Here is a 14,758-nt window from a genome sequence, read left to right on the forward strand (position 1 = left end):
TTCTTTGATGTCTTCCCATCTCTCTTTCTTCCTTCTTTGTACACAAATGTGGAAAAAATGGACCATAAGTCTTAAAAAGGAAATTTAAAATCATTAAATAAAATTTAATTTAATTTCTAATTATTAATAAAATATCTTACCAGAATGCTAGCCACTCTTTCTAAAACTATGACCAGTGCCTTATTTAAATCTTGAATTATATTTCTAGTCTAGGAGTTCCAATCAATTTTGTTGTATACAAAGGCCATGATACTGATTATAGGAATATGCCAGATGTCTGTTTCAGCATCTGAGTAAATAAATTAATGAAATTCCTATGACTCTAAGTTAGGGTACTGTCATCTTTCATATCTGTATTTAAAAAAAAACAAAAAAAACTGGACATACATTCCTCATAATCAGTTCCCATCCTATTTGTCATTTAAATATTTTGGACATTCCTTTTATATTCCAGCCAAGATCTCGCAGCGGACAGTAGAAAATGGCAGTTTGAACTTCAGATCATTGTGTCAACCGTCTCGTGCAAACCACTAAACCAGGCAGTTTTATCAAGATCCACCTAAGAATGAAAAATACTATAAGGTACACTTTCACATTACATCTAGAAAAGGATAGCTATATTTAACTTGATCTAGTAGAAGATGTACAACTATCATACCCATATAATGTAGATTAACAAACTGATTCAAGATAAATACTATTAAGCCAATCCTACACCCATACTACTTGTATACATAAAATTGGGTGGATCTAGAATTTTAGATCTAGATAGACTAGATTCTTATTAAAATTCTAGATCTTTTCTATTAAGTAATAAAAACCTTTAAAATGTATTTTAATATGGATGAAGCTGAACAGAAATGATTGGAAAATAGTCGATGCCAACGCAGAGGCTCTTGTTCTCGTATGAGCCATAGTTGTCTATTGACTGAAGGTGGTGGAGATAATTCAACAAGATGATTTACAATGTAATTCAAGAGATCTGTCTAGGTTAGTTCATTATTTTTCTTGAAGATTTCTATGATCAAGTCTAGATTTTCTAGATCTAGCATCATATACAATAATTTCTAGAGATCTAGTGCTAAGTCCTATACATATGGGATCTAGATCTAATCAAGATCTATCTAAAATCAGAATAAAAAATATGGAATGTCACACTAGATTTAGAATAGAATAGCAAAGTTTTAAAAATATCTAGATTTTTAGTCCAGTAAATCAACTTATATAGATCAAGATATAAATGAAATTCACCTTTATCTATCCCTTAGTCTGTTGGACTGTTAAGGCACCACACAAGGTTTGTCGACCATTCTTTTCCTCACCGTCTTTTGAATGACTAATTCCTGAGAATAATAAACTGTTATTGTTAAAGAATATACAGGTAATCAGTGCTTTTTTGTAAAGAAATAGGTGCCGGAGATCAGTGATGGATTGCCTTTTAACATCTAATAAATAAATAATAAACTTTAAAATACAAAAGTAACTTTTTCGCTGCATTGAAAAAAGTGCCGGTACGCTGTACCAGTGCTTACTGTAATGCTGCTGACCTGAAAAATTGTAGTTAAACTAAATAATACAGTAATATTAAGCCCATACTAATTAGTCTTAGATATATAGATCTAGAAATTATATTGACATTGTGTAGATCTAGTCAATCTAGATTTCAAAGCAAAGAAAACAGAAGAACGGTAGACCATAAGGCAAAGACGATAGGATCGACATGGACCAAGCTGAAGAAATCCAGAATATTTATTGAAAATTTTTAGTTAGATCTAGACTAATAATCTAGAATACTAGGACTATAGTAATCTATACATTCTTTTCTAGACTTTACTAGACAAACTCTAATGATGATTCTAATATTAAATATAAACCTAAGTTTAGATCAAATCATTAAAAAGCCAACTAGATTAAACAACACATTAGATCTCTTCTTAACCAACAGACCTGGATTAGTAGTTGATTATGATATTATCCCTGGTCTATCAGACCATGAGATCATAAAAATATACAGTCAGATAAAAGCAGTAGCCAATACAAAACCCAAAAGAAAAATCTTACTCTGGAATAAATGTAACCTAACACAACTACACCAAGCTGCATTAATCTTTCAACAAACATTCTTATTAGAAAAAGACATTAACCAACCAGTCGATGACCTCTGGAATTTCATTAAAAACCATCTTAAAAGATACACATCAAACAAAATAAATAAATGCTGGTTTAATAATAGACTAAAGAAGCTTTGTAAACAGAAGGAAAACCTATATAAAAAATTTTAAGAAACTAATGCAGAAAGAGTTTACAAAAAGTATATAAAAATTAAACACTTAACCCAAAAAGTAAGCAGACAGCTGCAGAGTGAATACATAAACAATGTAATATCTAAAGATAACAACAAAAACCTATGGTCATACATTAGGTCTAAGAAAATGGAAACAACAGGCGTAGCGCCATTAAAAGATGAACATAACATAATACATAATGATAATGAAACTAAAGCAAACATTCTAAACAAATACTATGCATCAGCATTCTCAGCCCCAGGAGACAAAGAGATATTACTGAATTTGAACCAACAAGTATACAACATAGAAGATATAGTAGTACAAGAAAATAGAATTCAAAAACTATTAGCCAACACCAAACCAAATAAAGCTTCTGGACCTGATGGTATTCCAGCTAGATTACTCAAAGAACTAAGTAATGAGCTAGCCCCAGTGTTCAAAATACTCTTTCAGGCTTCACTTAACCAGGGCAGAGTACCAAAGGACTGGAAAGAAGCTTATGTCACCCCCCTATTTAAAAAAGGAGAAAAATCTGACCCAGGAAACTACAGACCAGTGTCACTTACCAGCATCACATGTAAAATCCTAGAACACATAATGTGTAGCAACATCATAAACCACTTAGACAAACATAATGTCCTCACACCATACCAACATGGCTTTAGGAAATATAGATCATGTGAAACTCAACTAATATGTCTAATTGATGATTTTTCAAAAGGTTTAGATAATAGTGAACAAATAGATGCTTTCTTACTAGATTTTTCTAAGGCTTTTGACAAAGTTCACCACCATAATTTGCTTAAAAAATTAAAATGTTTCGGCAATAATGGTCCACTGCATCAGTGGATTAAAGACTTTCTGATAGGGAGAGAACAAACTGTAATAATAAATGGTTCTAAATCAACACCGATAACAGTAAACTCAGGTGTACCTCAAGGAACAGTCTTGGGTCCACTACTTTTAATTTACATAAATGATTTACCAAATTGCATTACTTCAGGAACAAAAGTCAGATTATTTGCAGACGATTGCATAATATATAGAACAATAAAAACAACACAAGACACAGATATTTTACAAAGAGAATTAGATGAATTACAGAAATGGGAATCAAATTGGAGCATGTCTTTCCACCCAGAAAAATGTCAGTTGTTAAGAGTAACAAAAGAAAAACTAAAACAAATTAATTCCACTTATCTTATTCATGGCAAACCAGTAACACAGACTAAAAACGCAAAATACCTAGGTGTTATTAATAAATGAAAAACTGTCATGGAATCCACATATTGATAAAACTACAAAAAAATCAAACAAAGCATTAGGATTTATTAAAAGAAATTTCTATAAATCAAATAAGAACATAAAACTAAAATGTTATTTAACCTTGGTTAGGCCAATAATAGAATATGCATCCTCTGTTTGGGACCCCTCAACTCAAGAAAAAAATAAAGAAACTAGAACAGACACAAAATAGAGCAGTGCGATTCATAACAAACGAATATTCACATTTGACTAGAGTAACACCTTTAGTAAAATCACTAAATTTAGAAAGCCTTCAGGACAGAAGGCTCAAAAGTAAAGTAGCAATAATACATAAAACACTGAACCATAATCTTCAAATACAAAAACAAAATTTAATAAAATACTCTGACCGACACAAAGATAAAGGCACATTCCTCGTCCCATATGCTAGGACAAATTTGTACAAATACTCCTTCTTCCCTAGTGCTATTAGAGCATGGAATGGGTGGTCTGAGCTAGCCAGGAAAACCAGTGACTTGGCAGAATTTGAGTCATTGGTTAATATGCATGACTAAATGCATGACGCGTAGGACGTAATCATCTTCTTTTTTGAAGTAACGTCTGTATTATATAAGATAAGATAAGATGTCTTCACATTGCTCTCTGTCTTTCATTCTTCATCCTGGAACTCAACAGTGAAAGGACCATAACCCTGGTATTATTTTCTGAAAATAAAAAAAGTGATTAAGTCCCTTAATGTAATTAACACCAATTTTTATAATTGTTTTACAAAATACATTAAATTCTTACCATTACCTATCAATCAGTCTGTTGAACCATGGGGTCACCACACAAGATCTGTCAACAGCCCTTCTATATTCCTCTATGTACTTAGCCATGGATAAACCATTTCATGGCAGACCTGCACATTCTTTGATGTCTTCCCATCTCTCTTTCTTCCTTCTTTGTACACAAATGTGGAAAAAATGGACCATAAGTCTTAAAAAGGAAATTTAAAATCATTAAATAAAATTTAATTTAATTTCTAATTATTAATAAAATATCTTACCAGAATGCTAGCCACTCTTTCTAAAACTATGACCAGTGCCTTATTTAAATCTTGAATTATATTTCTAGTCTAGGAGTTCCAATCAATTTTGTTGTATACAAAGGCCATGATACTGATTATAGGAATATGCCAGATGTCTGTTTCAGCATCTGAGTAAATAAATTAATGAAATTCCTATGACTCTAAGTTAGGGTACTGTCATCTTTCATATCTGTATTTAAAAAAAAAACAAAAAAAACTGGACATACATTCCTCATAATCAGTTCCCATCCTATTTGTCATTTAAATATTTTGGACATTCCTTTTATATTCCAGCCAAGATCTCGCAGCGGACAGTAGAAAATGGCAGTTTGAACTTCAGATCATTGTGTCAACCGTCTCGTGCAAACCACTAAACCAGGCAGTTTTATCAAGATCCACCTAAGAATGAAAAATACTATAAGGTACACTTTCACATTACATCTAGAAAAGGATAGCTATATTTAACTTGATCTAGTAGAAGATGTACAACTATCATACCCATATAATGTAGATTAACAAACTGATTCAAGATAAATACTATTAAGCCAATCCTACACCCATACTACTTGTATACATAAAATTGGGTGGATCTAGAATTTTAGATCTAGATAGACTAGATTCTTATTAAAATTCTAGATCTTTTCTATTAAGTAATAAAAACCTTTAAAATGTATTTTAATATGGATGAAGCTGAACAGAAATGATTGGAAAATAGTCGATGCCAACGCAGAGGCTCTTGTTCTCGTATGAGCCATAGTTGTCTATTGACTGAAGGTGGTGGAGATAATTCAACAAGATGATTTACAATGTAATTCAAGAGATCTGTCTAGGTTAGTTCATTATTTTTCTTGAAGATTTCTATGATCAAGTCTAGATTTTCTAGATCTAGCATCATATACAATAATTTCTAGAGATCTAGTGCTAAGTCCTATACATATGGGATCTAGATCTAATCAAGATCTATCTAAAATCAGAATAAAAAATATGGAATGTCACACTAGATTTAGAATAGAATAGCAAAGTTTTAAAAATATCTAGATTTTTAGTCCAGTAAATCAACTTATATAGATCAAGATATAAATGAAATTCACCTTTATCTATCCCTTAGTCTGTTGGACTGTTAAGGCACCACACAAGGTTTGTCGACCATTCTTTTCCTCACCGTCTTTTGAATGACTAATTCCTGAGAATAATAAACTGTTATTGTTAAAGAATATACAGGTAATCAGTGCTTTTTTGTAAAGAAATAGGTGCCGGAGATCAGTGATGGATTGCCTTTTAACATCTAATAAATAAATAATAAACTTTAAAATACAAAAGTAACTTTTTCGCTGCATTGAAAAAAGTGCCGGTACGCTGTACCAGTGCTTACTGTAATGCTGCTGACCTGAAAAATTGTAGTTAAACTAAATAATACAGTAATATTAAGCCCATACTAATTAGTCTTAGATATATAGATCTAGAAATTATATTGACATTGTGTAGATCTAGTCAATCTAGATTTCAAAGCAAAGAAAACAGAAGAACGGTAGACCATAAGGCAAAGACGATAGGATCGACATGGACCAAGCTGAAGAAATCCAGAATATTTATTGAAAATTTTTAGTTAGATCTAGACTAATAATCTAGAATACTAGGACTATAGTAATCTATACATTCTTTTCTAGACTTTACTAGACAAACTCTAATGATGATTCTAATATTAAATATAAACCTAAGTTTAGATCAAATCATTAAAAAGCCAACTAGATTAAACAACACATTAGATCTCTTCTTAACCAACAGACCTGGATTAGTAGTTGATTATGATATTATCCCTGGTCTATCAGACCATGAGATCATAAAAATATACAGTCAGATAAAAGCAGTAGCCAATACAAAACCCAAAAGAAAAATCTTACTCTGGAATAAATGTAACCTAACACAACTACACCAAGCTGCATTAAACTTTCAACAAACATTCTTATTAGAAAAAGACATTAACCAACCAGTCGATGACCTCTGGAATTTCATTAAAAACCATCTTAAAAGATACACATCAAACAAAATAAATAAATGCTGGTTTAATAATAGACTAAAGAAGCTTTGTAAACAGAAGGAAAACCTATATAAAAAATTTTAAGAAACTAATGCAGAAAGAGTTTACAAAAAGTATATAAAAATTAAACACTTAACCCAAAAAGTAAGCAGACAGCTGCAGAGTGAATACATAAACAATGTAATATCTAAAGATAACAACAAAAACCTATGGTTATACATTAGGTCTAAGAAAATGGAAACAACAGGCGTAGCGCCATTAAAAGATGAACATAACATAATACATAATGATAATGAAACTAAAGCAAACATTCTAAACAAATACTATGCATCAGCATTCTCAGCCCCAGGAGACAAAGAGATATTACTGAATTTGAACCAAGTATACAACATAGAAGATATAGTAGTACAAGAAAATAGAATTCAAAAACTATTAGCCAACACCAAACCAAATAAAGCTTCTGGACCTGATGGTATTCCAGCTAGATTACTCAAAGAACTAAGTAATGAGCTAGCCCCAGTGTTCAAAATACTCTTTCAGGCTTCACTTAACCAGGGCAGAGTACCAAAGGACTGGAAAGAAGCTTATGTCACCCCCCTATTTAAAAAAGGAGAAAAATCTGACCCAGGAAACTACAGACCAGTGTCACTTACCAGCATCACATGTAAAATCCTAGAACACATAATGTGTAGCAACATCATAAACCACTTAGACAAACATAATGTCCTCACACCATACCAACATGGCTTTAGGAAATATAGATCATGTGAAACTCAACTAATATGTCTAATTGATGATTTTTCAAAAGGTTTAGATAATAGTGAACAAATAGATGCTTTCTTACTAGATTTTTCTAAGGCTTTTGACAAAGTTCACCACCATAATTTGCTTAAAAAATTAAAATGTTTCGGCAATAATGGTCCACTGCATCAGTGGATTAAAGACTTTCTGATAGGGAGAGAACAAACTGTAATAATAAATGGTTCTAAATCAACACCGATAACAGTAAACTCAGGTGTACCTCAAGGAACAGTCTTGGGTCCACTACTTTTAATTTACATAAATGATTTACCAAATTGCATTACTTCAGGAACAAAAGTCAGATTATTTGCAGACGATTGCATAATATATAGAACAATAAAAACAAAACAAGACACAGATATTTTACAAAGAGAATTAGATGAATTACAGAAATGGGAATCAAATTGGAGCATGTCTTTCCACCCAGAAAAATGTCAGTTGTTAAGAGTAACAAAAGAAAAACTAAAACAAATTAATTCCACTTATCTTATTCATGGCAAACCAGTAACACAGACTAAAAACGCAAAATACCTAGGTGTTATTAATAAATGAAAAACTGTCATGGAATCCACATATTGATAAAACTACAAAAAAATCAAACAAAGCATTAGGATTTATTAAAAGAAATTTCTATAAATCAAATAAGAACATAAAACTAAAATGTTATTTAACCTTGGTTAGGCCAATAATAGAATATGCATCCTCTGTTTGGGACCCCTCAACTCAAGAAAAAAATAAAGAAACTAGAACAGACACAAAATAGAGCAGTGCGATTCATAACAAACGAATATTCACATTTGACTAGAGTAACACCTTTAGTAAAATCACTAAATTTAGAAAGCCTTCAGGACAGAAGGCTCAAAAGTAAAGTAGCAATAATACATAAAACACTGAACCATAATCTTCAAATACAAAAACAAAATTTAATAAAATACTCTGACAGACACAAAGATAAAGGCACATTCCTCGTCCCATATGCTAGGACAAATTTGTACAAATACTCCTTCTTCCCTAGTGCTATTAGAGCATGGAATGGGTGGTCTGAGCTAGCCAGGAAAACCAGTGACTTGGCAGAATTTGAGTCATTGGTTAATATGCATGACTAAATGCATGACGCGTAGGACGTAATCATCTTCTTTTTTGAAGTAACGTCTGTATTATATAAGATAAGATAAGATGTCTTCACATTGCTCTCTGTCTTTCATTCTTCATCCTGGAACTCAACAGTGAAAGGACCATAACCCTGGTATTATTTTCTGGAAATAAAAAAAGTGATTAAGTCCCTTAATGTAATTAACACCAATTTTTATAATTGTTTTACAAAATACATTAAATTCTTACCATTACCTATCAATCAGTCTGTTGAACCATGGGGGCACCACACAAGATCTGTCAACAGCCCTTCTATATTCCTCTATGTACTTAGCCATGGATAAACCATTTCATGGCAGACCTGCACATTCTTTGATGTCTTCCCATCTCTCTTTCTTCCTTCTTTGTACACAAATGTGGAAAAAATGGACCATAAGTCTTAAAAAGAAAATTTAAAATCATTAAATAAAATTTAATTTAATTTCTAATTATTAATAAAATATCTTACCAGAATGCTAGCCACTCTTTCTAAAACTATGACCAGTGCCTTATTTAAATCTTGAATTATATTTCTAGTCTAGGAGTTCCAATCAATTTTGTTGTATACAAAGGCCATGATACTGATTATAGGAATATGCCAGATGTCTGTTTCAGCATCTGAGTAAATAAATTAATGAAATTCCTATGACTCTAAGTTAGGGTACTGTCATCTTTCATATCTGTATTTAAAAAAAAAACAAAAAAAACTGGACATACATTCCTCATAATCAGTTCCCATCCTATTTGTCATTTAAATATTTTGGACATTCCTTTTATATTCCAGCCAAGATCTCGCAGCGGACAGTAGAAAATGGCAGTTTGAACTTCAGATCATTGTGTCAACCGTCTCGTGCAAACCACTAAACCAGGCAGTTTTATCAAGATCCACCTAAGAATGAAAAATACTATAAGGTACACTTTCACATTACATCTAGAAAAGGATAGCTATATTTAACTTGATCTAGTAGAAGATGTACAACTATCATACCCATATAATGTAGATTAACAAACTGATTCAAGATAAATACTATTAAGCCAATCCTACACCCATACTACTTGTATACATAAAATTGGGTGGATCTAGAATTTTAGATCTAGATAGACTAGATTCTTATTAAAATTCTAGATCTTTTCTATTAAGTAATAAAAACCTTTAAAATGTATTTTAATATGGATGAAGCTGAACAGAAATGATTGGAAAATAGTCGATGCCAACGCAGAGGCTCTTGTTCTCGTATGAGCCATAGTTGTCTATTGACTGAAGGTGGTGGAGATAATTCAACAAGATGATTTACAATGTAATTCAAGAGATCTGTCTAGGTTAGTTCATTATTTTTCTTGAAGATTTCTATGATCAAGTCTAGATTTTCTAGATCTAGCATCATATACAATAATTTCTAGAGATCTAGTGCTAAGTCCTATACATATGGGATCTAGATCTAATCAAGATCTATCTAAAATCAGAATAAAAAATATGGAATGTCACACTAGATTTAGAATAGAATAGCAAAGTTTTAAAAATATCTAGATTTTTAGTCCAGTAAATCAACTTATATAGATCAAGATATAAATGAAATTCACCTTTATCTATCCCTTAGTCTGTTGGACTGTTAAGGCACCACACAAGGTTTGTCGACCATTCTTTTCCTCACCGTCTTTTGAATGACTAATTCCTGAGAATAATAAACTGTTATTGTTAAAGAATATACAGGTAATCAGTGCTTTTTTGTAAAGAAATAGGTGCCGGAGATCAGTGATGGATTGCCTTTTAACATCTAATAAATAAATAATAAACTTTAAAATACAAAAGTAACTTTTTCGCTGCATTGAAAAAAGTGCCGGTACGCTGTACCAGTGCTTACTGTAATGCTGCTGACCTGAAAAATTGTAGTTAAACTAAATAATACAGTAATATTAAGCCCATACTAATTAGTCTTAGATATATAGATCTAGAAATTATATTGACATTGTGTAGATCTAGTCAATCTAGATTTCAAAGCAAAGAAAACAGAAGAACGGTAGACCATAAGGCAAAGACGATAGGATCGACATGGACCAAGCTGAAGAAATCCAGAATATTTATTGAAAATTTTTAGTTAGATCTAGACTAATAATCTAGAATACTAGGACTATAGTAATCTATACATTCTTTTCTAGACTTTACTAGACAAACTCTAATGATGATTCTAATATTAAATATAAACCTAAGTTTAGATCAAATCATTAAAAAGCCAACTAGATTAAACAACACATTAGATCTCTTCTTAACCAACAGACCTGGATTAGTAGTTGATTATGATATTATCCCTGGTCTATCAGACCATGAGATCATAAAAATATACAGTCAGATAAAAGCAGTAGCCAATACAAAACCCAAAAGAAAAATCTTACTCTGGAATAAATGTAACCTAACACAACTACACCAAGCTGCATTAAACTTTCAACAAACATTCTTATTAGAAAAAGACATTAACCAACCAGTCGATGACCTCTGGAATTTCATTAAAAACCATCTTAAAAGATACACATCAAACAAAATAAATAAATGCTGGTTTAATAATAGACTAAAGAAGCTTTGTAAACAGAAGGAAAACCTATATAAAAAATTTTAAGAAACTAATGCAGAAAGAGTTTACAAAAAGTATATAAAAATTAAACACTTAACCCAAAAAGTAAGCAGACAGCTGCAGAGTGAATACATAAACAATGTAATATCTAAAGATAACAACAAAAACCTATGGTCATACATTAGGTCTAAGAAAATGGAAACAACAGGCGTAGCGCCATTAAAAGATGAACATAACATAATACATAATGATAATGAAACTAAAGCAAACATTCTAAACAAATACTATGCATCAGCATTCTCAGCCCCAGGAGACAAAGAGATATTACTGAATTTGAACCAAGTATACAACATAGAAGATATAGTAGTACAAGAAAATAGAATTCAAAAACTATTAGCCAACACCAAACCAAATAAAGCTTCTGGACCTGATGGTATTCCAGCTAGATTACTCAAAGAACTAAGTAATGAGCTAGCCCCAGTGTTCAAAATACTCTTTCAGGCTTCACTTAACCAGGGCAGAGTACCAAAGGACTGGAAAGAAGCTTATGTCACCCCCCTATTTAAAAAAGGAGAAAAATCTGACCCAGGAAACTACAGACCAGTGTCACTTACCAGCATCACATGTAAAATCCTAGAACACATAATGTGTAGCAACATCATAAACCACTTAGACAAACATAATGTCCTCACACCATACCAACATGGCTTTAGGAAATATAGATCATGTGAAACTCAACTAATATGTCTAATTGATGATTTTTCAAAAGGTTTAGATAATAGTGAACAAATAGATGCTTTCTTACTAGATTTTCTAAGGCTTTTGACAAAGTTCACCACCATAATTTGCTTAAAAAATTAAAATGTTTCGGCAATAATGGTCCACTGCATCAGTGGATTAAAGACTTTCTGATAGGGAGAGAACAAACTGTAATAATAAATGGTTCTAAATCAACACCGATAACAGTAAACTCAGGTGTACCTCAAGGAACAGTCTTGGGTCCACTACTTTTAATTTACATAAATGATTTACCAAATTGCATTACTTCAGGAACAAAAGTCAGATTATTTGCAGACGATTGCATAATATATAGAACAATAAAAACAACACAAGACACAGATATTTTACAAAGAGAATTAGATGAATTACAGAAATGGGAATCAAATTGGAGCATGACTTTCCACCCAGAAAAATGTCAGTTGTTAAGAGTAACAAAAGAAAAACTAAAACAAATTAATTCCACTTATCTTATTCATGGCAAACCAGTAACACAGACTAAAAACGCAAAATACCTAGGTGTTATTAATAAATGAAAAACTGTCATGGAATCCACATATTGATAAAACTACAAAAAAATCAAACAAAGCATTAGGATTTATTAAAAGAAATTTCTATAAATCAAATAAGAACATAAAACTAAAATGTTATTTAACCTTGGTTAGGCCAATAATAGAATATGCATCCTCTGTTTGGGACCCCTCAACTCAAGAAAAAAATAAAGAAACTAGAACAGACACAAAATAGAGCAGTGCGATTCATAACAAACGAATATTCACATTTGACTAGAGTAACACCTTTAGTAAAATCACTAAATTTAGAAAGCCTTCAGGACAGAAGGCTCAAAAGTAAAGTAGCAATAATACATAAAACACTGAACCATAATCTTCAAATACAAAAACAAAATTTAATAAAATACTCTGACCGACACAAAGATAAAGGCACATTCCTCGTCCCATATGCTAGGACAAATTTGTACAAATACTCCTTCTTCCCTAGTGCTATTAGAGCATGGAATGGGTGGTCTGAGCTAGCCAGGAAAACCAGTGACTTGGCAGAATTTGAGTCATTGGTTAATATGCATGACTAAATGCATGACGCGTAGGACGTAATCATCTTCTTTTTTGAAGTAACGTCTGTATTATATAAGATAAGATAAGATGTCTTCACATTGCTCTCTGTCTTTCATTCTTCATCCTGGAACTCAACAGTAAAAGGACCATAACCCTGGTATTATTTTCTGGAAATAAAAAAAGTGATTAAGTCCCTTAATGTAATTAACACCAATTTTTATAATTGTTTTACAAAATACATTAAATTCTTACCATTACCTATCAATCAGTCTGTTGAACCATGGGGGCACCACACAAGATCTGTCAACAGCCCTTCTATATTCCTCTATGTACTTAGCCATGGATAAACCATTTCATGGCAGACCTGCACATTCTTTGATGTCTTCCCATCTCTCTTTCTTCCTTCTTTGTACACAAATGTGGAAAAAATGGACCATAAGTCTTAAAAAGGAAATTTAAAATCATTAAATAAAATTTAATTTAATTTCTAATTATTAATAAAATATCTTACCAGAATGCTAGCCACTCTTTCTAAAACTATGACCAGTGCCTTATTTAAATCTTGAATTATATTTCTAGTCTAGGAGTTCCAATCAATTTTGTTGTATACAAAGGCCATGATACTGATTATAGGAATATGCCAGATGTCTGTTTCAGCATCTGAGTAAATAAATTAATGAAATTCCTATGACTCTAAGTTAGGGTACTGTCATCTTTCATATCTGTATTTAAAAAAAAACAAAAAAAACTGGACATACATTCCTCATAATCAGTTCCCATCCTGTTTGTCATTTAAATATTTTGGACATTCCTTTTATATTCCAGCCAAGATCTCGCAGCGGACAGTAGAAAATGGCAGTTTGAACTTCAGATCATTGTGTCAACCGTCTCGTGCAAACCACTAAACCAGGCAGTTTTATCAAGATCCACCTAAGAATGAAAAATACTATAAGGTACACTTTCACATTACATCTAGAAAAGGATAGCTATATTTAACTTGATCTAGTAGAAGATGTACAACTATCATACCCATATAATGTAGATTAACAAACTGATTCAAGATAAATACTATTAAGCCAATCCTAAACCCATACTACTTGTATACATAAAATTGGGTGGATCTAGAATTTTAGATCTAGATAGACTAGATTCTTATTAAAATTCTAGATCTTTTCTATTAAGTAATAAAAACCTTTAAAATGTATTTTAATATGAATGAAGCTGAACAGAAATGATTGGAAAATAGTCGATGCCAACGCAGAGGTTCTTGTTCTCGTATGAGCCATAGTTGTCTATTGACTGAAGGTGGTGGAGATAATTCAACAAGATGATTTACAATGTAATTCAAGAGATCTGTCTAGGTTAGTTCATTATTTTTCTTGAAGATTTCTATGATCAAGTCTAGATTTTCTAGATCTAGCATCATATACAATAATTTCTAGAGATCTAGTGCTAAGTCCTATACATATGGGATCTAGATCTAATCAAGATCTATCTAAAATCAGAATAAAAAATATGGAATGTCACACTAGATTTAGAATAGAATAGCAAAGTTTTACCAATATCTAGATTTTTAGTCCAGTAAATCAACTTATATAGATCAAGATATAAATTAAATTCACCTTTATCTATCCCTTAGTCTGTTGGACTGTTAAGGCACCACACAAGGTTTGTCGACCATTCTTTTCCTCACCGTCTTTTGAATGACTAATTCCTGAGAATAATAAACTGTTATTGTTAAAGAATAT

The 14,758-nt window shown here is 31.7% G+C and overlaps 1 long non-coding RNA gene across 2 annotated transcripts in view; it reads left to right on the plus strand.

The window, feature by feature from the left end:
- Window positions 1-14,362, plus strand: part of LOC129924187 (uncharacterized) — a 269,681-nt gene extending 255,319 nt beyond the window's left edge. For both annotated transcript variants that reach the window (XR_008776168.1, XR_008776167.1), the window contains one exon: window positions 14,232-14,362. This is a non-coding gene — a long non-coding RNA (uncharacterized LOC129924187). The remainder of the gene's footprint in view (window positions 1-14,231) is intronic.
- The last annotated feature ends 396 nt before the right edge of the window (window positions 14,363-14,758 follow it).

The sequence above is a fragment of the Biomphalaria glabrata genome, unplaced genomic scaffold, assembly GCF_947242115.1.
Source record: "Biomphalaria glabrata unplaced genomic scaffold, xgBioGlab47.1 scaffold_19, whole genome shotgun sequence".
NCBI lineage: Eukaryota > Metazoa > Mollusca > Gastropoda > Planorbidae > Biomphalaria > Biomphalaria glabrata.